We start from the raw sequence: 25,735 nt of genomic DNA on the forward strand, positions 1-25,735 counted from the left end.
TACCAGAAATCTCTGGTCCCTGGGGTGAATGGGGACATTTCTCCTTCAGCAGTGAGGGACCATGAACAATGTATAAAGCGATCACATTGTCACATAGCAGCACCCAGAACTGAGTCCTCTGCCTAAATGACAGGAAATGACTCTGTCTCTTTCCATTGCAGACAAAGCGGTCAGAGAGCTAGGTAAGAGAATGTGTTGTCATGTCACATTTCACATTGCTCAATTTCTTTCTATCTGCCTTACCCCTCTCCCAGAATGGCATCTCCCATGGGAGTGAGTTCTCTACATTGGCCGGGCCCCTGACCGTGTTTGTTCCTCTTCCCTTGCAGATTTCAGGAGGGCTCGGAGCTACATGGGTGAGTGGGACTGCGAGGGGCTGAGCAGACACTGCACTGGGGTTAGTGGTATCACTGTTACGTAGCTGAGCTGTCAGAGGTGCGGGGCCCCCATGGAGCAGGTGGGGCAGGACGTGAGCTGGCTGCAGAGCCAGCGGGGTGGATGCCATGCATGGTCCTGAACATGCTGTCCAGAGCTATAAGTCTCATCCCCGGGCAGCTCCCTCACAATCCACCCCTTAGTCCTGATGTCCCCCTCATCTCTCATTGGCCCGTCAGCAATGATCCATCCCTACCCTGTCAGCTCCCCCTACAGCCCCACTCAGCCTTCCCTCTGCACTTTGCAGAGTCTTCAGCCCCCTGGTCACAATCCATGGGCCCCCAGGAGCAATGTTCCCACTAATGTTTTACATCCATGTGTGGAATGAATTTTATTATGTGCACCAATATTGAGGTGATGTTTGGAGGGGGTAGGGCTGAGGGGTTCGGAGTGTGGGAGGGTGCAGAGGGTTGGGTTGTGGGGGGGGGTGAAGGCTCTGGCTGGGGATGCAGGCTCTGAGTGGGGCCAGGGATGAGGGGTTTAGGGTGTGGGAGGGGGCTCAGGACTGGGGCAGAGGGTTGTGGTGCAGGGAGTGAGGGCTCTGGCTGGGGGTGCGGGCTCTGGGGTGGGGCCAGGGATGAGGGATTTGGGGTGCAGGCTGCCCTAGGGCTGCAGCAGGGAGAGAGGACTCTCCCCAGTCCTCTCTCACCACAGCAGACCGGGGAAGGGGGAGAGGCACCTCTCCCAAGCTGCGGCAGCTCTGGGCTGGGGTGGGCCAGGAGAGAGGTGCCTTTCCCCACCTGTGTGGGTCCTTGATAGCCTCTTGCACAGCCGCGCAGCTTAGAGGGAACTTTGCCTAGCAGCCCTAACCCCTCTCAGGGATAGATCCTGTGCAGGAGGAAGTGAGAGTATACAAGAAGTCCAATCGCCCACTCTGGCTCTCCCCACTTCTCCCCCAGCACATGGGTCAGGCCCATTCACAGCCCTGGAACTCCCTGGAGCCCAAGGCTGGATCCAGGCTAGCGGTACCAGTCCCTCTAGCCACCTCAACCCTTAGGCTGTCCTTCGCTCCGGCTGTGCTGGCTGAAATCTCTCTCCTGTCGGATCGTAGGATCCCTGACTGACCCATGGCTAATGGGGATATTCTGGTTCCTCTCCCCAGTCTCTGTCACCCTGGATCCAGATTGCAAACACCCCGAGCTCACCATCTCTAAGGATGGCCGAAGAATTGAACATGACTCTGCTTCCCTAAGGCCAGCTGCTCCCTCCGGGACCCTGATTGCTGTGGGGAGGGAGGGTTTTGTGGCTAGGAAGGATCAAGATGGGGAGAGGGGGGCTTGCCGGGAGTACTGGGAGGTGGAGGTGGGGAACAGCCCAGACTGGGAACTGGGGGTGCTGAGTGAGACTGTGAGGGAGAGAGTGAGAAAGGAGCAGCTGGAGAGACTCCCTGAGGAGTGGTGCTGGGCTCTGGGGAGATCTGGGGGGCGGTATCACCCCAGCAAGGCCGACACTGTGATCCAGAACTTGGGTGTGATGCCAACAGTGATTGGGGTATATCTGGATCTAGAAAGGGGGAGTCTCTCGTTTTATAGTGTCAATTCAATGACCCTTATCTTGGAGATTCCTATGGAAGGTCCTGAGAGATTGTTCCCGTTCCTCAGCCCTGGTCACGATGCAGGGCAGGACCAGAGGAAATCCCTCAGCATCTGCCCCCCCAGTGACTGGGATTTCCCCCAGAAATTAGGAGTTAGTGGGTCTGTTAGTCAGGGAGATCCCAGAGCCTCTGCACAAACCCCTGCCCCCAATGACAGGGAAGGAGCAGAAAACAACACAAAGCCACCTGCCACAGGAAAAACAGCCCCATCACTTGGACCGCACCCAGCCCCTGGAGACAAGGAAGTGGAAAAAAACAGGGCAAGGCCATTTATGGGAGAATATTTGCAAAAGATCCTGCATGTAAAGAGGAAGACAGGGGATGAAACAGAGCAGGAGCATCCACAACATGGAACACCCCCAGACGGAAGCGGAAAAAGAAAAGCCAAAAATCCCAGGTCTGAAACCCACCTGCCGAACCCCTCCCATGGGGCAAAGGGAATCATGCAAGAAAAACACTGAGAACTTGATTCCAGAGGAGTCTCTGGAGCTGAATCTTCTCCCAGGCATACCAGAGCCAGGAAATACGTTGGGGGAATCAGACCCAATTGCTGACACCTGGGGAAGAACCTCGCTCTAATGGGAAAGTGGGGAAATGGCGACATGTCAGATGTTTCCTCCCACCTGAACTCAAAGGAAAACCGTAGCTATTCATGATAACACTTTGGCCCAACTCCCAGTTACATCGGAATGGGCTCATTGGAGGAAACTGTGTTAATGTGACTGTTAAATGTAGGAAATTCAAAACACACCGGTCAGGGATGCAGAGGGGAAGGGTCTTGCAGTGACACTGACTCACTCCTATTGCAGACACACACACGATGCTCCTGCCAGCTTCAGGCAGTGTGAGACAGTGACAGAATCTATGGATTCAGGCTGGATTGTGATAGCCTCACCCTGAGCAGCATCCTGAGGGCTGAAACCTTGCAACTGCTGGAGCCCTCCCCTGGGCTCTAGCAGGGCTGTCTGGTTTCACAGGGCAGCAGGGATGATGGACGATGCTGCCAAAGCTTCTCATGGAACAAGGACATGGGGAAGTTCAGACGCTGTTGGAAATTGCATTGAGGGAACTGGGTTGCAGGAGGGGAACAGGCTGCCAGCTTCAGCATTGCCAAGTCTCATGGTATTTGTTGTTTCCCTTAAAGCCCCAGCACCTGGAGTCCTGGGATTGTGGGAGAATCACAGCTTTGGTTTAAAACAAATAAAAAGTAAGTTTCTAGCCTCTGGCTGTGCTGTGGAGCTGTAAAGTGTGACCCCAAAGCCCCTGTGTGCCGTGCCTGGCTTTACTGCTGGGTGTGCTGCATTTAAACCCTATGGCCTGGCTGTTGGTTTAGTGCAGGTCGTGATGGGACCCAGCAGTGAATGGGAGGCAGGAAGCCCTGGGCAAGGCTGCCCACAGAAGCTGAATCTACAGTAGAGGAAAGGTGTGTGTGTGATGAGCTGGCTGGGCCCAGACAGCACTCTCGCCATCAGATCCTAGCAGAGACTGGGCCGCCTCGGTGCCGTGGGCATTTTACCTCCCTGTAGCTGGTGGAGATGAACTCCAGGGAGGTATTACGTATGAAAACACCTTTCTCCTGATGCAGGCAGCTCCCAAACCAGCCATTTCTATCCCAGCAGCAGCCGGCAATCAGCTTCCCAGCGCAGGCGGGACACTGGCTGCCATGGGTGGGGGCAGAGGGGAGCAGGTGGGTGTTCGGGAACAAATGACAACCACTGGGTGTTACGAGTTTGGAGCGGCCCTGTAATCACCTCCGAACTTTGTCTGCTCTGTTTGTCTGACTGTTCTGTGGGGGTCACTGCATGACCACAGGGCATGGGTGGCGAGTGAAGCTTCCCCTGGGGGATGCTAGCTTCCTGTCCCACCTCTCCCGCCCGTGGCACCACCCGCACTCCACCCCTGCTCTGAGCCAGGCCCCGCCCCTCCCCTCCCCTGCTGAGCCACCCCACCATTAACCAGGCTCAGGGACACAGGAGGGAACAGAGACCTCGGGCTGCACTGACAGACACCCTGAAGGATGGGTAGGGGACAGGGTGAGACTGTGGGGACCAGATGTCCCAACCCCCAGAGGTGAGGGCCTGGGGTAGGGCAGGCTGCCTAGGTCTAGGGATGAGGTAGACCTGCAAGGAGCCCCTTTACTGTGTAAAACCCTGTTCTCTGGCTGTGCCTGGCTCCTGCTGTGGAGATCAAACAAGACTTTGTGTAATAAGGTGTTTGGGTCACTGCAGTCATGACTGGTCACAGCTCCTGGTGGTAGAACTGCAGGTATTGAGTCCAGTCAGACCTGCTGGGGGTCAGCATGGACAGTCCACAGGGGACTGTTGCCTAGGGCTTGTCTGAGAGAGGGGAAGACCTGAGGGGTCACCCAGAGAGGAGCAGCCAGCCCCATAACCCTAACACAAGGCTTGTGCAAGAACTCGGCTTGGGCTGCCAGGAAAGAGGGATTTTCCTGGGAGAATTTTCTCAGGAATATGTTTCTATGTTCAGGAGATGTTCCCACTGGACCCTCCATATTACCCCAGGGTGGGGGTGGGGACATAACGACTTTCCCACACTTTGGTTACTGGTTTCTAGCTGTGTCAGCAAGAAGAGGTGGCAGCATTTTGTGTCCCCCACTTTCTCACACTTGGTAATTCTCCCGCAAGATCAATCCCAGCCGTCTTTGGCAAATCCTGATTTCAGAGAAACCTGATTTTCCACTGGGACAATTGTCCACCAGGTTCTAACCCCAGCCACTAACTCTGGAGTCTGAGCATCATTCCATAGCTAAAGAGAGAGAACGTCTATGGCCCCCTCCCCAACGGGACTGACCATCTCCCCTCCCATCTTTCCCACTACAGCACTCCTGGGGCAGCTGCCCCTCCCCCCAACTGCTGCTCAGCCCAGCTCCCATTTCTGATAAGCTGGGATTGGTGCCCTGCTGCCTCTTTCACTAGACCAAGGCAGGAGCTGAAATGGGAAAGCAGCGATGGGGAAATGCCCCCAGCTGCTGGCTGTGTGCAGGAAGCTGGCGGGGCAGGAAATATGCCCTGTCTGTCTGTCTGTCCAGTCTGACATGCTCTGCTCAGGCTACTCCCAGCCCAGCAAGCATTTCATGGGGCACTGGAGAGAGATCACCCAAGCTGGGCTGTTCTGTGCTCCCAGGAACAGCAGGCCAAACCCCAGCCTCTCCCAGTGCAACTAGTGGGATACAATGAAACCAGTAGGAGCTAGACGTATTTGCGGGGAGGTAAGAGGAGTTGTGGGGCCATTTCCACTTTGCCCCCATCTCCCTCCAGCCCCTTCCACCCTGGATCCACCCTCCAAGGAGGGCTCCTTCCAGGCTCCATCAGCATAGGCAAAGTTTGACTTCTATATTTGGGGAGGCAGCTCCAGCCAGACCAAGAGGGCCGTATGTGGGGGGCAAATTCCACACCTGCCCAAGGCTTCCAGGGCTGGGTCCACCATGGGGTCACCGCTGGCAATGTTGCCTCTAATTTTTTCCACCCATGTGTGGAATGAATTTTGTTATGTGCACCAATGTGCACCAAGGTAATGTGCAGATGTGTGCCAAAGGTAGAAACAAAAAACCTAGACAGAATATATATATTTTTTAAAAGTTCCTATAGGGATTATTACTGCAGCCAGGACAAGTTAGCAATTTTAGAACTCACTACTCAAAGAATTAAATTTAAGTGTAAGAGAGAAATAAAAATTATGAAATGCACAGACCAGTCAAAAAATAAAATAGCACTTTGAAAGAATAAGATTACAGATAATATATGTGCATTGCAGGAGGTACCAAGAAGTAACAACAATAATACAACTATGTGTTGGAAGGTGAATGTGAAAGACTGTGTATGTATGTGTGTGTGTGAGAGAGATACAGAGTGTGTGTTTGTGTGTGTGTGTGTGAGAAACAGAGACAGTGTGTATGTGTGTGTGTGAGACAGTGTGTGAGTGAGAGACACACACAGCGTGTGTGAGAGAGAGATAAAAAGACAGTGTGTATGAGACAGTGTGTGTGTGTGAGAGAGAGAGAGACACACACACATTTCTCCCCTCCACAGTCCTGAGGCTGGGGGAGAGGTATCTCTCCCCAGCCACCGCAGCCGCGGGGCTGGGGGATAAAGTTGTCTCTCCCCTCTCCGCCATAGACCCGGCCTGGGGCTGGGGGAGAGGCATGTCTCTCCTGTCCCTGATGCAGCCCTGGCTGGAGCCAGGGCTGGGAGAGAGAGGTGCCTCTCTCCCCCAGCCCTGCACGCCCCAAGATCCCCCAAACCACCATCACCTCACCCACTGCCCCCGCCCTCCACTTCCTCCACGCTCACCTGTGTGCACACCTGTGTGGCCCTTGATGTCCTCATGTGCGGCTACGCAGGCACACACCTTAGAGGGAACACACCTGATGGCCCATGTGGTTGTGCACTTGCCCTGGTGTTTATTCATGTCTCACACAGGAATCCAGGGGAATTTAACCAGGGCCACAGGGTTTCTCATGCACAGAAGCCCCCAGCCAGGGAGGTCTTGGAAGCCACAGCTGGAAACCACCCAGTATCCAGGGGCTTAGGGTGAGGCCGTTCCCGCACATGGGTTTCCTGTTGACTCAGAGCCAGCTCTACACTTGGTTATAATATGGTGCCCCTAGCCCCCTCTCCCCCCGCGTGGCACTGGCAGAGCCAAGCTAGTCAAGTGGCCTTGGAGATGGGCAAGCTGGGAGCTGCGTCCCCTGGGAAAAGGCAGGAACAATGGATGGGCACTGCAGGGAGGGGCCTCTGCTTTCCAGGAGGGGGACGGAGCGTAAGCTGGGGGGGGGCTTCCCAGTGGGGGCCGAGACTAGAGCTGTTTGAGGGCATTCGAACCTTTAAATTGTGCCCCCTATCAATGTACACAGTTTGATGGTGCCCCTCCCACCTCGCCCACCAGGTAGGCGAGCCACTGTCACCTCAGAATGATCAAGTGGGAAACCAGGTGGCAAGGGGTTTCCAAGCACACAACCAGGCCTCCCCAGGCCACCACGTGTCTATCAGGGAGAAGGGCCCCATGGGGCGTGCATGGCCCCTCGCCTCAGCAGGGACCATGGCCAGTGAGAGGGCGCTCAGCAGCCCGCTGAGTGCCTGGAACTCGTCACCTGGCAGCCCTGCCCCAGTCACACACCCAGCACCCTGGCACGCCTCACAGGCACCCCCTGCCCAGGAACGAGGGAAGGGCTCAAGGGCCGCCATTGATGGGCAGGGGCAGGTGCTCAGGCTGGGTCTTGCCATTACACTGATCACGGCGCTGTCCAGCGGAAACAGAGTGGCACTGCTGAGCCCAGGTCCCTAGGGGACCACAGGGCCAATCCTCCAGAGGGCCCAACAGCCATGCAGCGCGGGATGCAGCAGCCCAGAGCGGGAATGGCTGCAAATCCTCCAGCTGCCCTGGGAGCTGCTGCTTCCGGGGGCCAACTTCTTCTCCTCACCCTGTGCCCTCTGCCACCTGCCAGGGTGCTGGGCTTCTCCGACCCAAGGTGGGAGCCATTGCCAGCCGCCACTCCACCAATGTATAGAGTTTGGGGGAGCAACACCCCCTCTTTCCCCTCTGTGGCACTCTGTACCTCAAAGCAGCACCCTGTAACCCCGATATTCACCACTGTTATATAATTATGGCATGTTTTGTACAAAGTATGCCTTGTGAGGTATCATTTTAAAAGGCTTGGTCTGTTGAACATTAATATCCTGTTAGATTGTGTGTGCTATGACTGTATGTGAGGTTATGAAGTTTTGCTATGTGTGTATTACTGAAATATGTTAAGTATCAGGAGGTAGCCGTGTTAGTCTGTATCCACAAAAACAACAAGGAGTCCGGTGGCACCTTAAAGACTAACAGATTTATTTGAGCTTTCGTGGGTAAAAAGCCCACTTTTTCAGATTCATGGAGTGAAAATTACAGATACAGGCATAAATATACTGACTTTTATTTTACTTTTATTTCTTAGGTAACCAACTTTGATCTTTATGCTCACTACTTATAATCACTCAAGATCTATTTCTCTGGAGTTAATAAATCTGTTTTATATTTTACCTAAAACAGTGTGTTTTGCTCAAAGTGCCTGGGAAATCTCAGCTCAGTTAAAAAAGGCTGGTGTGTGTCCTCTCCACATCGAGGGAGGGGCAGACTGGGTAATAAGCTTACACTGTTCAGGCTTCTGACGAGGGCAAAATGGTATATTCTGGGGGTGCAAGACTGGGGAGCTGGGCAGAGGTGTTGACTTCCCCAATTCCAGGTGGGTGCTTGACCCCCAGCTCTGCCCCAGGCCCCACCCCCACTCCACCCCTTCCCCCAAGCCCTTGCCCCCACCCTGCTTCTTACTGCCCCTGCTCTGCCCCTTCCTGTCACATTCTGCCCCCTCCCCTACCTCGTCCTGCTACCGCTCTTTCCCCATCCCCCCAGTGCCTCCTGCATGCCGCTGAACAGCTGATCACGGTGGGTGGGAGGAGCTGGGTGGGAGCTGATCAGTGGGGCTGCTGGTGGATGCTGAGCACGCACTTTTTTCCCAATGGGTACTCCAGCCCCAGAACACCAACGGAGTCTGTGCCTATGGAGTTGTCTGGAGCCTGTCTATTGTTGGTTCATGACTGGGTGGGAGAAGCATTCATGTAACTCAGCTGGGTGTGTCCCTACCTGTGGATGGCTGTGTAAGTCCAAAAAGAAAAGGAGTACTTGTGGCACCTTAGAGACTAACAAATTTATTAGCGCATAAGCTTTCGTGAGCTACAGCTCACTTCATCGGATGCATTTGGTGGAAAAAACAGAGGGGAGATTGATATATCAATCTCCCCTCTGTTTTTTCCACCAAATGCATCCGATGAAATGAGCTGTAGCTCACGAAAGCTTATGCGCTAATAAATTTGTTAGTCTCTAAGGTGCCACAAGTACTCCTTTTCTTTTTGCGAATACAGACTAACACGGCTGCTACTCTGAAACCTGTGTAAGTCCAGTATCTGCCAGAGGTTTGTAGCTTGTCACAGAATCACAGTGTGAGAGGAATAACCCAGGTTGGTGGGACAGAGGGCTCAGCAGCCGCACAGTCCAGGCTGCACCCTGGGAAAACCCATCACATCCTCCAAAACTCCATCCATGGCCATCAGCACCATATGACCTGTATCCAAGGTCACCTGTGCCTGGCCCAGGCACTCGCCCCAGAGGCTCATGGGTAGAGCTGCTCCAATGGCTTTGCCCCAGGAATATCCCTGCTGAAAAGTGGGGGATTATCAGAAATGGGGGGGGGTGTATTTGGTTTTTTTTTTCTTTTGGGAAACACTTTCAACATTCTGATAGGAAATTCCAGCCCAGAATAATGGTTGGTGTCGATTTGGGCTTTGAAAACAAAAAAATCTGGAAATTTGTTTCACCCCCTTGTTCCCATGGTCGGCGCTGAAGGCAGCAGTAGGAGTGATGCCAATGGAGCTGGGTTCCCTGTGTGTGACAGGCCCCCCATGGCTCCCTGACCCTGCTGGTCATGCGTCTCTGGGGTGGCTCCATGTCTCTGGGTGACTGTTGTGGGGCTGAGGGATAAAGCGTCTGAACCATCCAATGAGGCTCTGCAGGACCTCGTCTGTTTCTGGGACTCAGCCAGCGGGAGTGTTGGGCAATGTTCCCTCTATTTTTTTCCACCCATGTGCGGAACAAATTTTGTTATGTGCACCAAGGTAATGTGCAGATGTGCGCCACCAGTAGAAACAAAAAAATCTAGATATACTATATATTCTTAAAAAGTTACCATAAGGATAATTACCAGATCCAGGCCAAGTTAGCCATTTTAGAACTCACCACTCAAAGAAATAAATTTAAGTGTAAGAGAGAAATAAAAATTATGAAATGCACAAACCAGTCAAAAAACTAAAATAACACACTTTGAAAGAATAAAATTACAGAGAACATATGTGCATCGCAGGAAGTAGTAGTGATCAATGGCTCCATGTCTAGTTGGCAGCCGGTGTCAAGTGGAGTGCCCCAGGGGTCGGTCCTGGGGCCCGTTTTGTTCAATATCTTCATAAATGATCTGGAGGATGGTGTGGATTGCACTCTCAGCAAATTTGCGGATGATACTAAACTGGGAGGAGTGGTAGATACGCTGGAGGGGAGGGATAGGATACAGAAGGACCTAGACAAATTGGAAGATTGGGCCAAAAGAAATCTAATGAGGTTCAATAAGGATAAGTGCAGGGTCCTGCACTTAGGATGGAAGAATCCAATGCACCGCTACAGACTAGGGACCGAATGGCTCGGCAGCAGTTCTGCGGAAAAGGACCTAGGGGTGACAGTGGACGAGAAGCTGGATATGAGTCAGCAGTGTGCCCTTGTTGCCAAGAAGGCCAATGGCATTTTGGGATGTATAAGTAGGGGCATAGCGAGCAGATCGAGGGACGTGATCGTTCCCCTCTATTCGACACTGGTGAGGCCTCATCTGGAGTACTGTGTCCAGTTTTTGGCCCCACACTACAAGAAGGATGTGGATAAATTGGAAAGAGTACAGCGAAGGGCAACAAAAATGATTAGGGGTCTAGAGCACATGACTTATGAGGGAGGCTGAGGGAGCTGGGATTGTTTAGTCTGCAGAAGAGAAGAATGAGGGGGGGATTTGATAGCTGCTTTCAACTACCTGAAAGGGGGTTTCAAAGAGGATGGCTCTAGACTGTTCTCAATGGTAGCAGATGACAGAACGAGGAGTAATGGTCTCAAGTTGCAATGGGGGAGGTTTAGATTGGATATTAGGAAAAACTTTTTCACTAAGAGGGTGGTGAAACACTGGAATGCGTTACCTAGGGAGGTGGTAGAATCTCCTTCCTTAGAGGTTTTTAAGGTCAGGCTTGACAAAGCCCTGGCTAGGATGATTTAACTGGGACTTGCTTTGAGCAGGGGGTTGGACTAGATGACCTTCTGGGGTCCCTTCCAACCCTGATATTCTATGAAGTACCAAGAAGTAACAACAACAACAACAAAAGTGTTGGGAAGTGTGTGATACAGACACTGTGTGTGTGTGCGCGCATGTGTGTGTGTGTGACATAGAGACTCTGTGTGTGCTGGCTTCTGGGGAAGTTTCTGAGAGATGCCCGTCCACTGTCTCTTTAAGGCACTCACTGAAAGCCCTCCTCCTAAATCATGTCCCCTGGCCCTCTTCCCTGCTCTGCGGAGATGGGGTATATGGGCAGGGGTGAGAGGAAGACACTCTGTGTGAGTGTGTGTGTGTGTGAGTATGAGAGAGACAGACAGACAGACAGATAGACAGACAGAGTGTGCTGGCTGCTGGAGAATCATAAAATATCAGGGTTGGAAGGGACCTCAGGAGGTCATCTACTCCAACCCCCTGCTCAAAGCAGGACCAATCCCCAACTAAATCATCCCAGCCAGGGCTTTGTCAAGGCTGATCTTAAAAACTTCTAAGGAAGGAGATTCCACCACCTCCCTAGGTAACGCATTCCAGTGTTTCACCACCCTCCTAGTGGAAAAGTTTTTCCTAATCTCCAACCTTAACATCCCCTATTGCAACTTAAGACCATTACTCCTCGTTCTGTCATCTGCTATCACTAAGAACAGTCTAGATCCATCCTCTTTGGAACCCCCTTTCAAGTAGTTGAAAGCAGCTATCAAATCCCCCCTCATTCTTCTCTTCTGCAGACTAAACAATCCCACTTCCCTCAGCCTCTCCTCACAAGTCGTGTTCCAGTCCCCTATCCATTTTTTTTTGCTCTCCGCTGGACATTTTCCAATTTTTCCACATCCTTCTTGTAGTGTGGGGCCCAAAACTGGACACAGTACTCCAGATGAGGCCTCACCATTGTTGACTAGAGGGGAACGATCACGTTGCTCGATCTGCTGGCAATGCCCCTACTTATACATCCCAAAATGCCATTGGTCTTCTTGGCAACAAGGGCACACTGTTAACTCATATCCAGCTTCTTGTCCACTGTAACCCTAGTCCTTTTCTGCAGAACTGGTGCCTAGCCATTCGGTCCCTAGTCTGTAGCAGTGCATGGGATTCTTCTGTCCTAAGTGCAGGACTCTGCACTTGTCCTTGTTGAACCTCATCAGATTTCTTTTGGCCCAATCCTCTAATTTGTCTAGGGCCTTCTGTATCCAATCCCTACTCTCCAGCATATCTACCTCTCCTCCCAGTTTAGTGTCATTTGCAAACTTGCTGAGGGTGCAATCCACACCATCCTCCAGATCATTTATGAAGATATTGAACAAAACCGGCCCCAGGATCGACCCTTGGGGCACTCCACTTGATACTGGCTGCCAACTAGACATGGAGCCATTGATCATTACCCGTTAAGCCCGACAATCTAGCCAACTTTCTATCCACCGTATAGTCCATTCATCCAGCCCATACTTCTTTAACTTGCTGGCAAGAATACTGTGGGAGACCGTGTCAAAAGCTTTGCTAAAGTCAAGGAACAACACATCCACTGCTTTCCCCTCATCCACAGAACCAGTTATCTTGTCCTAGAAGGCAATTAGATTAGTCAGGCATGACTTGCCCTTGGTGAATCCATGCTGACTGTTCCTGATCACTTTCCTCTCCTCTAAGTGCTTCAGAATTGATTCCTTGAGGACCTGCTCCATGATTTTTCCAGGGACTGAAGTGAGGTTGACTGGCCTGTAGTTCCCAAGATCTTCCTTCTTCCCTTTTTTAAAGATGGGCACTACATTAGCCTTTTTCCAGTCATCTGGGACTTCCTCCGATTGCCACGAGGTTTCAAAGATAATGGCCAATGGCTCTGCAATCATATCCGCCAACTCCTTTAGCACTCTCGGATACAGCGCATCCGGCCCCACGGACTTGTGCTCGTCTAGGTTTTCTAAATAGTCCTGAACCACTTCTTTCTTCACAGAGGGCTGGTCACTTCCTTCCCATGCTGTGCTGCCCAGTGCAATAGTCTGGGAGCTGACCTTGTTCGTGAAGACAGAGGCAAAAAAAGCATTGAGTACATTAGCTTTTTCCACATCCTCGGTCACTAGGTTGCCTCCCTCATTCAGTAAGGGGCCCACACTTTCCTTGACTTTCTTCTTGTTGCTAACATACCTGAAGAAACCCTTCTTGTTACTCTTAACATCTCTTGCTAGCTGCAACTCCAGGTGTGATTTGGGAAGTCTCTGACTGACCGTGCACTGTCTCTTTAAGATACTCACTCACCCAAAGGCTTGTTCAGTCCTCAGAGCTGCTGCCAGTCCCGAACCCTGTCCCCTCTCCCCTGCTCTGTGGTGATGGGGTACAGGCAGGGTAACCAGACAGGAAGTGTGAAAAATCGGGACGGGGTGGGGGGTAATAGACCCCTATATAAGACACAGCCTCAAATATTGGGACTGTGCCTATAAAATGGGGACATCTGGTCACCCTAGGTACAGTGGTTGGGGGAGGGGCATGGGGACACCCTGACATCAGCACTCCCCTCCCCCCCGCTCTGCACAGGCAGCAGGAGGGTTCCAGGAGCAGCTGCAGGGGCAGGGTGATTGCAAAGCAGTGGAGGGGGACGTGGGGGAGGGGAGAGGGGCACCTGAACACATGCTGCCGGCTGGACGTGCCGCTAATCAACTGCGCGGCACTTGACTCTCTCCTGGGCGGCCGCCCAAGCGCGCAGCTTACAGGGAATGCAGGGGCTGGGATCTTTCTACAAATTGATCTGGGGTCTGGCCAGCACACAGCCCGGAGAGTGAGCATCCCACCGGGCCCATGTTCACCTGCCTCAATCCGTGTCTGCCCCCAGGATAGCAATTCAAGCCTCTTCCCAAGTGTCACTGGGGATCCAGCATCCTTCTGGCCAAAGGGGAAAAGCTCTCACAGCCCTTTAGGCCAATGCCCATTAACCCCTAGGAGGTCACAGGGGCTTCATGTAGGACAAAAGGCAATTCCCCCAGGGTGCAGGTGCAGAGATAATCAGTGAGCTGGGTTATTAGGGATTAGTGCCTCATGGCCCAAAGGGACCCGGTGCTTTACAGACCCAGGCCCTGTACAGCTGGCAGATTCCACTATAAAAGTTGATTTTTCTTGGGCATCAGCATCCCAGGGAATTTGCCAACATGCACAAGTCAAGTCCAGAGGGCTTAGGAATTTTGCACCCCCCAATAATCCAGTAGGTTCCATAGGTGATGGCTTCCTCTGGGCCTGGGGGGTGCTCAACCCCCCCGCTCCACTCTGCCCCAGGCCCTGCCCTGACCCAATACCTCCCCCCAAGTCCCCACCCCTGTCCCCCCTCTTCCCACCCCTGCTCCACCCCCAGCCCCACCCCCCCTCCCACCCCTTTCCCCAAGTCCCCACCCCCACTCTGTCTCTTCTCCTTCTCTTTCCGCCCCCTCCGCCGAGCACGGGAGGTGCTGGGGAGGAAGGGAGAAGTTGGCTGCCAGTGGGTGCTAAGCATCAGGGCTGTCCTTAGGATTTATGGAGCCCTACGCAGTATTATTAAACTGGTGCCCCTATGCCTGACGGCAGCCCAGGCTCGCAGCCTGGGCAGGAGAGGGACGAGGCAGCAAGGATACCGAGGTGCGCAGCCCACCTCATGGTGGCGGAAAGTCACAGTTCCCCGCAGAGACCCCCATTCCCTCTCCCTCATGCAGAATGCGCAGCGCTGGTGCATTCAGCTCTGTGAATATGGCCCCTGCCTAAGGAGACCGCAGTGTACGCTGGGTGGGAGCCGACGCGCTCTTACGTGCTGTCATGGGTGGTGGGTGAAGCTGCCGCTTGGGGAGGCTAGCTCCCCAGCCCTCCTCTTCTGCTTGTGGCCCCGCCCACACTCCATGCCTGCTCCGCCCCAGGCCCCGCCCCACTCTGCCCAGGCCCCACCCTCTCCCCACTGCCACTCTTCCCTCCCCCCTCGGCTCACCCCCTTCCAGCCAAATCCCTGAACCCAAATGAAGCAAACAACATTTGAAAAATTTCAGGGTAGCAGCCGTGTTAGTCTGTATTCGCAAAAAGAAAAGGGGTACTTGTGGCACCTTAGAGACTAACAAATTTATTTGAGCATAAGCTTTCGTGAGCTACAGCTCACTTCATCCGATGCATTTGGTGGAAAATACAGTGGGGAGATTTATATCCACACACAGAGAACATGAAACAATGGGTTTATCATACACACTGTAAGGAGAGTGATCACTTAAGATGAGCCATCACCAGCAGCAGGGGGGAGAAAGGAGGAAAACCTTTCATGGTGACAAGCAAGGTAGGCTAATTCCAGCAGTTAACAAGAACATCTGAGGAACAGTGGGGGATGGGGTGGGGGGGAGAAATAACATGGGGAACATTTTCCACCAAATGCATCCGATGAAGTGAGCTGTAGCTCATGAAAGCTTATGCTGAAATAAATTTGTTAGTCTCTAAGGTGCCACAAGTACTCCTTTTCTTTTTGCGAATACAGACTAACACGGCTGCTACTCTGAAATGGGGAAATAGTTTTACTTTGTGTAATGACTCATCCATTCCCAGTCTCTATTCAAGCCTAAGTTAATTGTATCCAGTTTGCAAATTAATTCCAATTCAGCAGTCTCTCCTTGGAGTCTGTTTTTGAAGTTTTTTTTGTTGAAGGATAGCCACCCTCAGGTCTGTAATCGAGTGACCAGAGAGATTGAAGTGTCTCGACTGGTTTTTGAATGTTATAATGTGATGTCTGATTGTGTCCATTTATTCTTTTATGTAGAGACTGTCCAGTTTGACCAATGTACATGGCAGAGGGGCATTGCTGGCACATGATGGCATATATCACATTGGTAGATGCGCAGGTGAACGAGCCTCTGATAGTGTGGCTGATGTGATTAGGCCCTATGATGGTATCCCCTGAATAGATATGTGGACAGAGTTGGCAACGGGCTTTGTTGCAAGGATAGGTTCCGGGTTAGTGGTTCTGTTGTGTGGTGTGTGGTTGCTGGTGAGTATTTGCTTCAGGTTGGGGGGCTGTCTGTAAGCAAGGACTGGCCTGTCTCCCAAGATCTGTGAGAGTGATGGGTCGTCCTTCAGGATAGGTTGTAGATCCTTGATGATGCGTTGGAGAGGTTTTAGTTGGAGGCTGAAGGTGATGGCTAGTGTTGTTCTGTTATTTTCTTTGTTGGGCCTGTCCTGTAGTAGGTGACTTCTGGGTACTCTTCTGGCTCTGTCAATCTGTTTCTTTACTTCAGCAGGTGGGTACTGTAGTTTTCAGAACGCTTGATAGAGATCCTGTAGGTGTTTGTCTCTGTCTGAGAGCTTGGAGCAAATGCGGTTGTAGAAAATGAATCCTGTGATGTGGTCTGGATGAAAGCTGGAGGCATGTAGGAAAGTATAGCAGTCAGTAGGTTTCCGGTATAAAGTGGTGTTTATGTGACCATCGCTTAAGCAGGGCAGTTCCCACAGGAATGTCTCCTGCTTTGAGGAGCTCACCCTTAGAACTGGGGGAAATCCAGATTTATTGCCACAAAAAACAGTGAACAAAACTATTTCATTCAAAACTTGTTATGGGAAATTTCAATGTTTTGACTAAAAAATATTCATGGAATGCAACAAACATTTTCCTTTGGTTTTATTTTGACTTGAGTTTCCTTTTTCAGAACAAAAATGAGACAAAATGTCAGTTAAAAACACACAGAGTTTTCCTTTGTTTCCTTTTAAAGGGACGTTTTCCTTCCATTTCTGGATTTTGAAAACAAAAATGAAACTGTCAGTTCAAGACAAAACCAAATGTTGTCTTTCACTTCAAAATTATTTTTGTGGAAAGACTAAGAAGTTCCTTGCACATGAACTGTTTGGGGCAAAGCTTTTGTTTCAGTTAATCTGTGATTGGATTAAAAAATAAGTTTGGCAAAAAAATTGGTGGAAAAACTTCAACAAACTTTACTTACAAAGAACAGCCAATAATGACAGAACAAGGAGCAATGGTCTCAAGTTGCAGTGGGGGAGATTTAGGTTGGATATTAGGAAAAACTCTTTCACTAGGAGGGTGATGAACCACTGGAATGGGTTACCTAGGGAGGTGGTGGAATCTCCTTCCTTTGAGGTTTTTAAGGTCAGGTTTGGGATGATTTAGTTGATGTTGGTCCTGCTTTGAGCAGGGGGCTGGATTAGACAACCTCCTGAGGTGCCTCCCAACCCTGATATTCTATGATTCTATGATTCTGTGTTGCCCTGCAGGTAACCATGGTGTGGGCTGCCACCAGGTATGTTCATGGGCTATGCTGGGGCAAAGGGAGGAGACTCCCCAACAGCCTCCATCACAGACCTCCCCTCTGCAGCATGATCCCCCCTTAGATCTAGGCTTCCGGGAGCTTGCACGGGGTCCCCGTTACATCACAACTGCTCTGTGTCTAGTGCTGCAGTCCCACATGGCTGTCACCATGTTCCCTTCCATGTTGCAGGGCCGGACATGTCCCTCATCATCTGGGCCGCTTGCTGCACCCTGGTCCTACTGCTCCTGGTGTCTGCACCATCATCACCTTTGTGCTGGAGAAACGGGGCCTGTCTGGGACTGTAGAGCTTGAGGAGACTCATGGGGGAATGTCAGGGTTCCTTCCCCACTCTGAACTCTAGGGTACAGATGTGGGGACCCGCATGAAAGACCCCCTAAATTTATTCTTACCAGCTTAGGTTAAAAACTTCCCCAAGGTACAAACTTTGCCTTGTCCTCGAACAGTATGCTGCCACCACCAAATGTTTTAAACAAAGAACAGGGAAAGAGACCACTTGGAGACATCTTCCCCCAAAATATTCCCCAAAGCCCTACACACCCCCTTTCCTGGGGAGGCTTGAGGATAATATCCTAACCAATTGCTTACAAAATCATCAAAGACCCAAACCCCTGGTTCTTGGAACAATGGAAAAATCAGGCAGGTTCTTAAAAGAAGGATTTTATTTAAAAAAAAAAGGTAAAAATCATCTCTATAAAATCAGGATGGAAAATACTTTACAGTGTATTCAGATTCAAAACACAGAAGATCCCCCTCTGGGCAAAACCTTAAAGTTACAGAAAACAGGAATAAACCTCCCTCTTAACACAGGGAAAAGTCACATAAAACAAAAGGTAAATTAATCCACCTTGCCTGGCTTACTTATACTGGTTGCAATATTGAAGACTTTGATTAGGATGGGTTGGAGAAGATGGATTTCTGTCTGGCTTCTCTCAGTCCCAAGAGAGAACAACCACGTAAACAAAGAGCACAAAACAAAAGCCTTCCTTCCCCCAAGATTTGAAAGTATCTTGTCCCCTTATTGGTCCTTTGGGTCAGGTGCCAGCCAGGTTAGATGAGCTTCTTAATCCTTTACAGGTAACAGGATGTTGCCTGTGGCCAGGAGGGATTTTATAGCACTGTATACAGAAAGGTGGTTACCCTTCCCTTTATATTTATGACAGGGGAGCATCAGGACTGTGTGGGGGAGGTAATGGGGGAGCCCCATTGATCAGCTGTGAGCTGGGGAGATACCAACGACCAGCTCTGAGTAGGTTGTTGGGGAGATACCATTGCTCATTGCTGCAGAATAGGCCCCTGCGGTAACTGTCTTTGCCCTGGTAACTCCTGCAGCCTCCTTCAGTCCCCCCTTCCTTCCCCCATCAGGAATACTGTCAGTCACTCTGCCCTGCAGCCTGCAGACCTCTGCTCACTCCCAGCCAGGCCAGGGCCGGGCCGTGCTCTGTCATATCTTAGCCCTGCCATGAACTGTCCCAGCCAGACAGCCCAGCCCAGCTCCTTCCTTCTGTACAAATAATCTCTCCTTGCAGAGAGGCTGCATGATTAGGGGTTAAGGCTGGGCTCATGGTTAAGTCATCAGAGTGGAACTTCTGGGAGACTGAGGTTCGAGTCGCAGCTCTGCTACCGATTTCTTGGGCCTGTCACTTCATCTCTTTGGGCCTCAGCTCCCCATCTGTGAAAAGGGGATAATAATTCTCCCTTCTCTAAGGGGAGAATTTTCAAAGCCTCTAAGGGTTTTAGGAGCACATATGTGTGACCTTGCTCACTGCCTGGTATTCCTAAATCCCTCCAGTGCTTCTGAAAATCCCCCCTTAGATTGTGAGCTCTTCTGGGCAGGGGCGGTCTCTCTCTAAGGGTTCATCTGCACAGGGAAATGGACCAGCAGAACTACACTGGTGTAATTAAACTGCAGTCATTCCGGGATAACTGGTCAATTTTCCCCTTCAGACCAGTCCTTAGTGTTGGTGCAGCACCCAGTCAAATGTAAAATATAGTTAGACAGTCCAGAAAAGAATTTGAAGAGCAAATAGACAAAGACTCTAAAACTAACAGCAAAAAAACATCAGTACATGTTTAAGTACATCAGAAGCAGGAAGGCTGCCAAACAATCAGTGAGGCCACTGAATGATCGAGATGCTAATCTGGCGCTCAAGGAAGACAAGTCTATTCTTTGCATCAGTCTTCACTGAAGAGGATGTGTGGGAGAATCCCATCCCTGAGCCATTCTTTTTAGGTGGCAAACCTGATGAACTGTCCCAGACTGAGGTGTCAATAGAGGAGGTTCTGGAATAAATTGATAAATTAAAGAGTCATAAGTCAACCAGGACCAGAAGGAATTGAAATATGAAATTGCAGAACTACTAACTGTGAATTGTAACCTAACATTTTTAAAATCAGCTTCTGTACCAGATGATTGGAGGACAGCTAATGTGACACCAATTTTTTAAAAAGGACCCAGAGGTGATCCTGGCAATTGCAGGCTGGTAAAGCTGACTTCAGTACTGGGCAAATTTGTTGAAACTATAGTAAAGAACCAAATTATCAGACACATGGATGAACATGATTTGTTGGGGAACAGTCATCCTGGCTTTTGCAAAGGTAAATCATGCCTCACCAATCTATTAGAATTCTTTCAGGGAGGTTGTGGACGAGGGTGATCAAATGGATGTACTGCAGTCAGCTCACTTAGCAGGAAAACTAGCCATGGGAAGAAATCTACTCGCAGCTGGATCTCTGAAAACAGAGAGAAAACACATGGCATCACTGATACCCTGTCCTTATTACTTCCCACAGGGAATGAGTCCAGCATGACACCAGCAACGCTCCCAAAGATCATATTGAATGTAAGAGCTTTTGGAGAGTATTGGGGTTACCGGGGTCACCTGCAATGAGAAATGCGGGGGCTGGGAGTAAATGTGTTAATTGGTAGGGGATGGACAGATCCCAGATCAGATTGTCTGGACAAGAGTTAGACCAACAAACTGCCCATGATCAAAGTGAATGAGGAGAAAGTGTTCTCAGTGTCCCAGCGCTCATGATTTGAGTCCCTGAGGTTCCTTTGTCCCACCCATTGCCTGTAATCCCCAGTCCTGCATTGTCATGGCTTAGGGGACAGAAGCAGAGTGTTACCACCTCCCTTCCTTCATGGAAAGGGCACATCTGGGAGAAAGCTCTCATTGGAAAGTGTCCCACCCCCTTCACTGGGAGCTGGGTCTGCCCGGTGCTGACCAGTCCTTCCCGCCCTGTGCAAATGTGAACCAGGATGTGACAACAAAGCAATAAGTCCCAACAGACTGTGCCTTGACAGGGAATTGGTGGCTGTATTGTTAGGCCCAAGGCCGAGATATGTACATGGGGGATATTCTTCTCTCAGGGTGTGTGAGGTTGGAAGTATAAATAGAGAAGACTCTTGTTTAAAAAAACTCTAAATGTGCAAGGTGTTTGGAAGCCCTGAGGAGTGTCACATCCCAGAGGGAGATTTAGCCCCCTGAGAAGCACAGTCACACACAACCTGCTGGGCTCTGTTCCACTTAGAATCATAGAAGATTAGAGTTTCTTTCTCCCACTGCGCCTCCTCCCTGGCATGTTTGGCTGGTCTCCCTGGCAGCTGGGTCCGGGTGGGGAGCAGGAGGGAGCCACGTTTTGCATGGCTCACGCTGGCCACTCCAGGTCACTGACTCTTTGCAATGCAGCAGCTGCCTGACAGAGCCTGGCTGGGAGGCGGTGGGCCACCCCCTGCCCGGGCCCAGCTGCCGGGGACAGGGGCCAAGCAATCCAGAAACATGCTGGGAGGGAGAGGGGCTCACTCGGCCCTGATCCCTGGCAGCTGGGCCCAGGCATGGCGGGTAGGAAGGGGGGCACTGCCATCACCTCCCCAGTCAGGCTCTTGCAGGCAGCCATCACGCTGCACAAAGCAGTGACCTGAAGTGGCCAGCATGAGAAGTGCTTTGTCCCGCCCCTTCCACTCCCCGCCCAGGCCCAGCTGCCAGGGACAGGGATGAGCGTGCCGGGGGGTGGGCAGGCACAGTGGGAGAAGGACAGAGCCCCTCTCCTTCCCCCCACATCAGGCCAGTCTGGGGGGCACTTGATCCTATATGCCTCCGCCACTTGTCTCCTCTGCTGCACAAGGCCATTGAACTACAAGTCCAATGCATCACCATCATTGTATTTTTAATCACAATATTTCTGGGGTTGGTCAAAATATTTCAGTTTTGGGCTATTCTTTTTTTTAAAGAAAACAACAAAAATAATGACATTTTCTGCCAAAAGCTTATTCTGTTTGTCACAAAATAGCTCTGTGGAAAACCCAGACACACAGTTTCCACTGAACATCTTCATCAGCCGTCTTAAATCCTTCTGCTTCAGTATCCCCAATGACCCTGCTCAGGATCAGGCTCCATTGTTCCCACCACCAGGTGCCACTAACAGGGAGTTTTGAGAGGGACCCTTGGGGTAAGTGGCTGTCTGTAGTGTGTGTTTGGGGGTTACTTGGTGTGTGCTGAGCTTGTGTTTGTCTGTCTGTCTGTTTGTTTGTTTGAAGGACCGTGTGCTGTGGCCAGCAGTTGGAAGCTGTGAGCTTCTAAACAAGGTTTGAAATCTAGATGACTCTGTTCATTGGCTGAGCCTTAGTCAGGGAACGGGGCTAAGAAGAAGGCCAGGACTTTATAGAGCAGTGAGCAAGCGACCAGGGGCCGCTAACAGGGAGTTTCAAGAGGGAGTTTGGAAGGGGAGTCGAAAGGGTTCAAGGTACATTTGCCACTCTTTAAAACCTTTAAACTAAACTTTAATAAAAACTTCTTGTTTTAAACAAAAACCCTATCATTAACCTAGGTAGCTGTAGGAGAGAATGCAGGCAGAACCCAGCAGCAGAGTGGAGGCTATCCTGTTTATGCACTCAATGCAGCAGGTATGAGCAGGTGGCATATGTGTGCATTCAGTGCAAGGAGCTCCTGGCCCTCAGAGACCGTGTACGGGCTTTGGAGGCCAGGATGGCGGAACTACAGGAGTAAGGGAGGCAGAGAGGTATGTTGATGAGGCTTTCCGGGACACTGTAGATTTGTCCCACCTCTAGTCAAACAGCCCCTGTGCTGTTAAGGAGGATGAAAGGCCCAGGGAAGGAGAGCAGTCAATGGGAACAGAGGGAAACCTTTCCATAGTTGGGACCCTCCTTCCACATGATGTTGGGGTATCCTCTCACACTGAGGTTACCTCTCTGAGAGAGGGAACTCCAGTCATTAGGAAAAGGCAGGTGTTAGTAATGTGAGATTCGATCATTAGAAACATAGATAGCTGGGTTTGTGATGACCGGGAGAACCATATGGTGACTTGCCTGCCTGGTGCAAAAGTTGCGGATCTCTCAAGGCATCTAGATAGACTTATGTGTAGTCCTGGGGAGGAGCCGATGGTCTTGGTACGTATAGGTACCAATGACATAGGAAAGGGTAGGAGAGACGTCCTAGAGGCCAAATTTAGGCTGCTAGGAAAGAGACTGAAATCCAGGACCTCTGTGGTAGCATTCTCAGAAATGCTTTCAGTTCCACGCGCAGGGCCAGGTAGGCAGGCAGAGCTTCAGAGTCTCAATGCATGGTGTATAGTCCCTGAGAGACAATGGTGTAGAGAGGAGGGGTTTAGATTTATTAGGAACTGGGGAAACTTTGGGAATGGGGGAGCCTATACAGGAAGGATGGGCTCCACCTAAACTAGAGTGGATCCAGGCTGCTGCTGGCCCTTCACATTAAAAAGGTTGCAGAGCATTTTTTAAACGAAGCGATGGGATGTGGGGGGGGAGGGAAAGCCTGTTGCTGCAGAGGCGCATGTGGATCAGACAGAGACTTCTCTTAGAGGAGAGTCTATTGATAGAGATTCTCTAGGTTTTAGTCAGGAGGAGAGGATGAAAGTAGGGGCCAGTCCAGATGAGAAACATTCACATAAAAAAAAATCTGACACATCAGAAAAGGGCAGACAAATAAACAGTGACAGGTTTTTAAAGTGCTTGTACACAAATGCTAGAAGTCTAAATAATAAGATGGGTGAACGAGAGTGCCTCATGTTAAAGGAGGATATTGATAGAATAGGCATCGCAGAAACCTGGTGGAGTGAGGACAATCAATGGGACACAAACATTCCGGGGTACAAAATCTATCAGAAAGACAGAACAGGTCATGCGGGGGCTGGGGGGTGGGAGAAGTGGCACTATATGTGAAAGAAAATGTAGAATCAAATGAAATAAAAATCTTAAATGAATCTACATGTTCCACAGAATCTCTATGGAGAGTAATTCCATGCTCTAATAAGAATATAACAGTACGGATCTATTATCGACCACCTGACCAGGACAGTGATAGTGACGATGAAATGCTAAGGGAGATTAGAGAGGGTATCAAAATAAAGAACTCAATAATAGTGGGGATTTCAATTATGCCCATATTGACTGAGTACATGTCACCTCAGGATATAATGCAGAGACAAAATTTCTCAATATTTTAAATGACTGCTTCTTGGAGCAGCTGGTACAGGAACCCACAAGGGGAGAGGCAACTCTTGATTTAGTCAAGTGGAGTGCAGGATCTGGTCCAAGAGGTAACTATAACAGGACCGCTTGGAAATAGTTACCATAATATAATATTTAGCATTCCTGTGGTGGGAAGAACACCTCAACAGCCCAACATTGTGGCATATAATTTCAGAAAAGGGAACTATGCAAAAATGAGGAGGTTAGTTAAACAGAAATTAAAAGGTACAGTGACTAGAGTGAAACCCCTGTGTTCTGAGCCAAGGTGTTCAAAGCACCACAGGCCTGGCAGGAGTACTCTGAAAAAATGAGGCTTACACACAGCTGTGAGTTATTGGCTTTACTGAAGGTTAGTGACACACCCGCAAAGGGGACTCCAAGCGTTGCAGTCACGGAGGCAGGGAACCCAGCACACTGTAGCTCTGCCTGGGATGGAGTCTGACGGAGGGGAAGATGGCCAGCATTAATAATCACTACACAAAAACAGCTCATGAATATAGAATTAGGTACTTTCCAAAAGGGGTTTTCCGCTACCTGGTAAAGGGCCATGCGAAGGAGTTGTAACTGGTCAACGGCTGGTTCTAGCTGGGTTTCTATGTCCTACAATAACCTGTCAGCACGAGAAAGCGGAAATTCCCTAGCTAGGCCATAACAAAGTCTTCCTACACTCCTCACCTCGCTTTCTTGAGAGATGTCAAAGACCATGAGGATACATTGTGGAGGGGAGACTGCACACAGCACTGGGAGACTAGGCCACGGCTGCAAAGGCAGCAAAAATACAAGCCAAGAAGGCAAATAAGGCCAATAAGTAGGCCTTGGACAAGATGGAAGGCCCAACCTCATAACATGGAGAGCCAGGGCCAAAGCCAGGCGTTCCCTTGCTGTTGGCGGATCCCTTCTGCCAACTGACAGAGTCATTGTAAATCGGCTTCAAAGGAGGACCAGCATCCGTTACATTAAAGCAACACAAGCCAGCAAACTCCTGGCACGGGTGGCCGTGTTGGAGTAGCAAATAATCAATAACTAGCCTATTTTGCAGCATTCCCTGGCGTACCTCGCCCAACTTGTGTGAAAGGAGTGTGAGGACTGTAGAGGTCAGGTTGATAGCTTTTGCGACAGTACATGCAAGGTGTTCCACCGCATGATAATTATGCACCATTAACCTAGGAATGCCAATCAATGAAAAAGCAAGGGCCGCAGCCTCGGCCTCGGAAAATAAGGTTACATCAGTTTTACAGGTGGAGTCAAGAGGGATGGTGTCTCTCCGGTGGTGGGCAGGGACTTGTGAAGGATGTGGAAAGATGAGGGAGGCCACACGGTCAAGGGCACAGGGGCCCCCTGAATTATTGGCTGGTATGTAGGTGTAAGCGGTCCTGCCACATAAAAGAAACCATCCTGTGGGCAATTTCATATGCCCCTATGCAAATCAGTACTTTCATTACAAATTAACTCCACATTGGTGTGATTTGCCCCAACGTGCCTGGCATTTACAAAGAACATACAAGAAAAGGCAACAGTTACATTGGCCAAACAAAACAAATACATAGACGCATCTAGATTATATTGGGCGGGACCCAAGGCATACAGATCCGTATATGTAATAGTTTTGTCAATTGTCTTTAGTAAGGAATACTGCTGGACAAGGGTCAGTGCTGTGCAGACGCCGATGAAACAGGTTTCCATCACGGCACCCACGGCATACATACGCAGTAAACAAAATGACGTCGCATTAACAGCACTGTGGGCTAACACCAACCAGGCATTCACGGAGGAGGTGGCAGCTCCTTCTGCGGTGATTCTCATAAGAAGTGCCGCGACAAACGGGAGAGTGAGACCATGCGGGGATAGTCTTCCCCTTCCAGGAGTATGCATGCCCATCCTTCCCCAGTGGTGAGGACTATGGCAGCTTGTGATTCCCGCTACGGTACCGTCCACCACATATTTGCCAATAAGTGCCACTCAGTCTCACTCGGGGCGCTGGTTTCTAGACCTATGGGCGGTAAAGGAAACAGGTTACACAGGGCCTC

General features: G+C 50.6%; 1 pseudogene; it reads left to right on the plus strand.

Moving 5' to 3' along the window:
• LOC119846902 overlaps window positions 1–2,354 on the plus strand; it is an 80,770-nt pseudogene extending 78,416 nt beyond the window's left edge.
• Window positions 2,355–25,735: the final 23,381 nt, after the last annotated feature.

Source organism: Dermochelys coriacea, chromosome 23, assembly GCF_009764565.3.
Source record: "Dermochelys coriacea isolate rDerCor1 chromosome 23, rDerCor1.pri.v4, whole genome shotgun sequence".
NCBI lineage: Eukaryota > Metazoa > Chordata > Testudines > Dermochelyidae > Dermochelys > Dermochelys coriacea.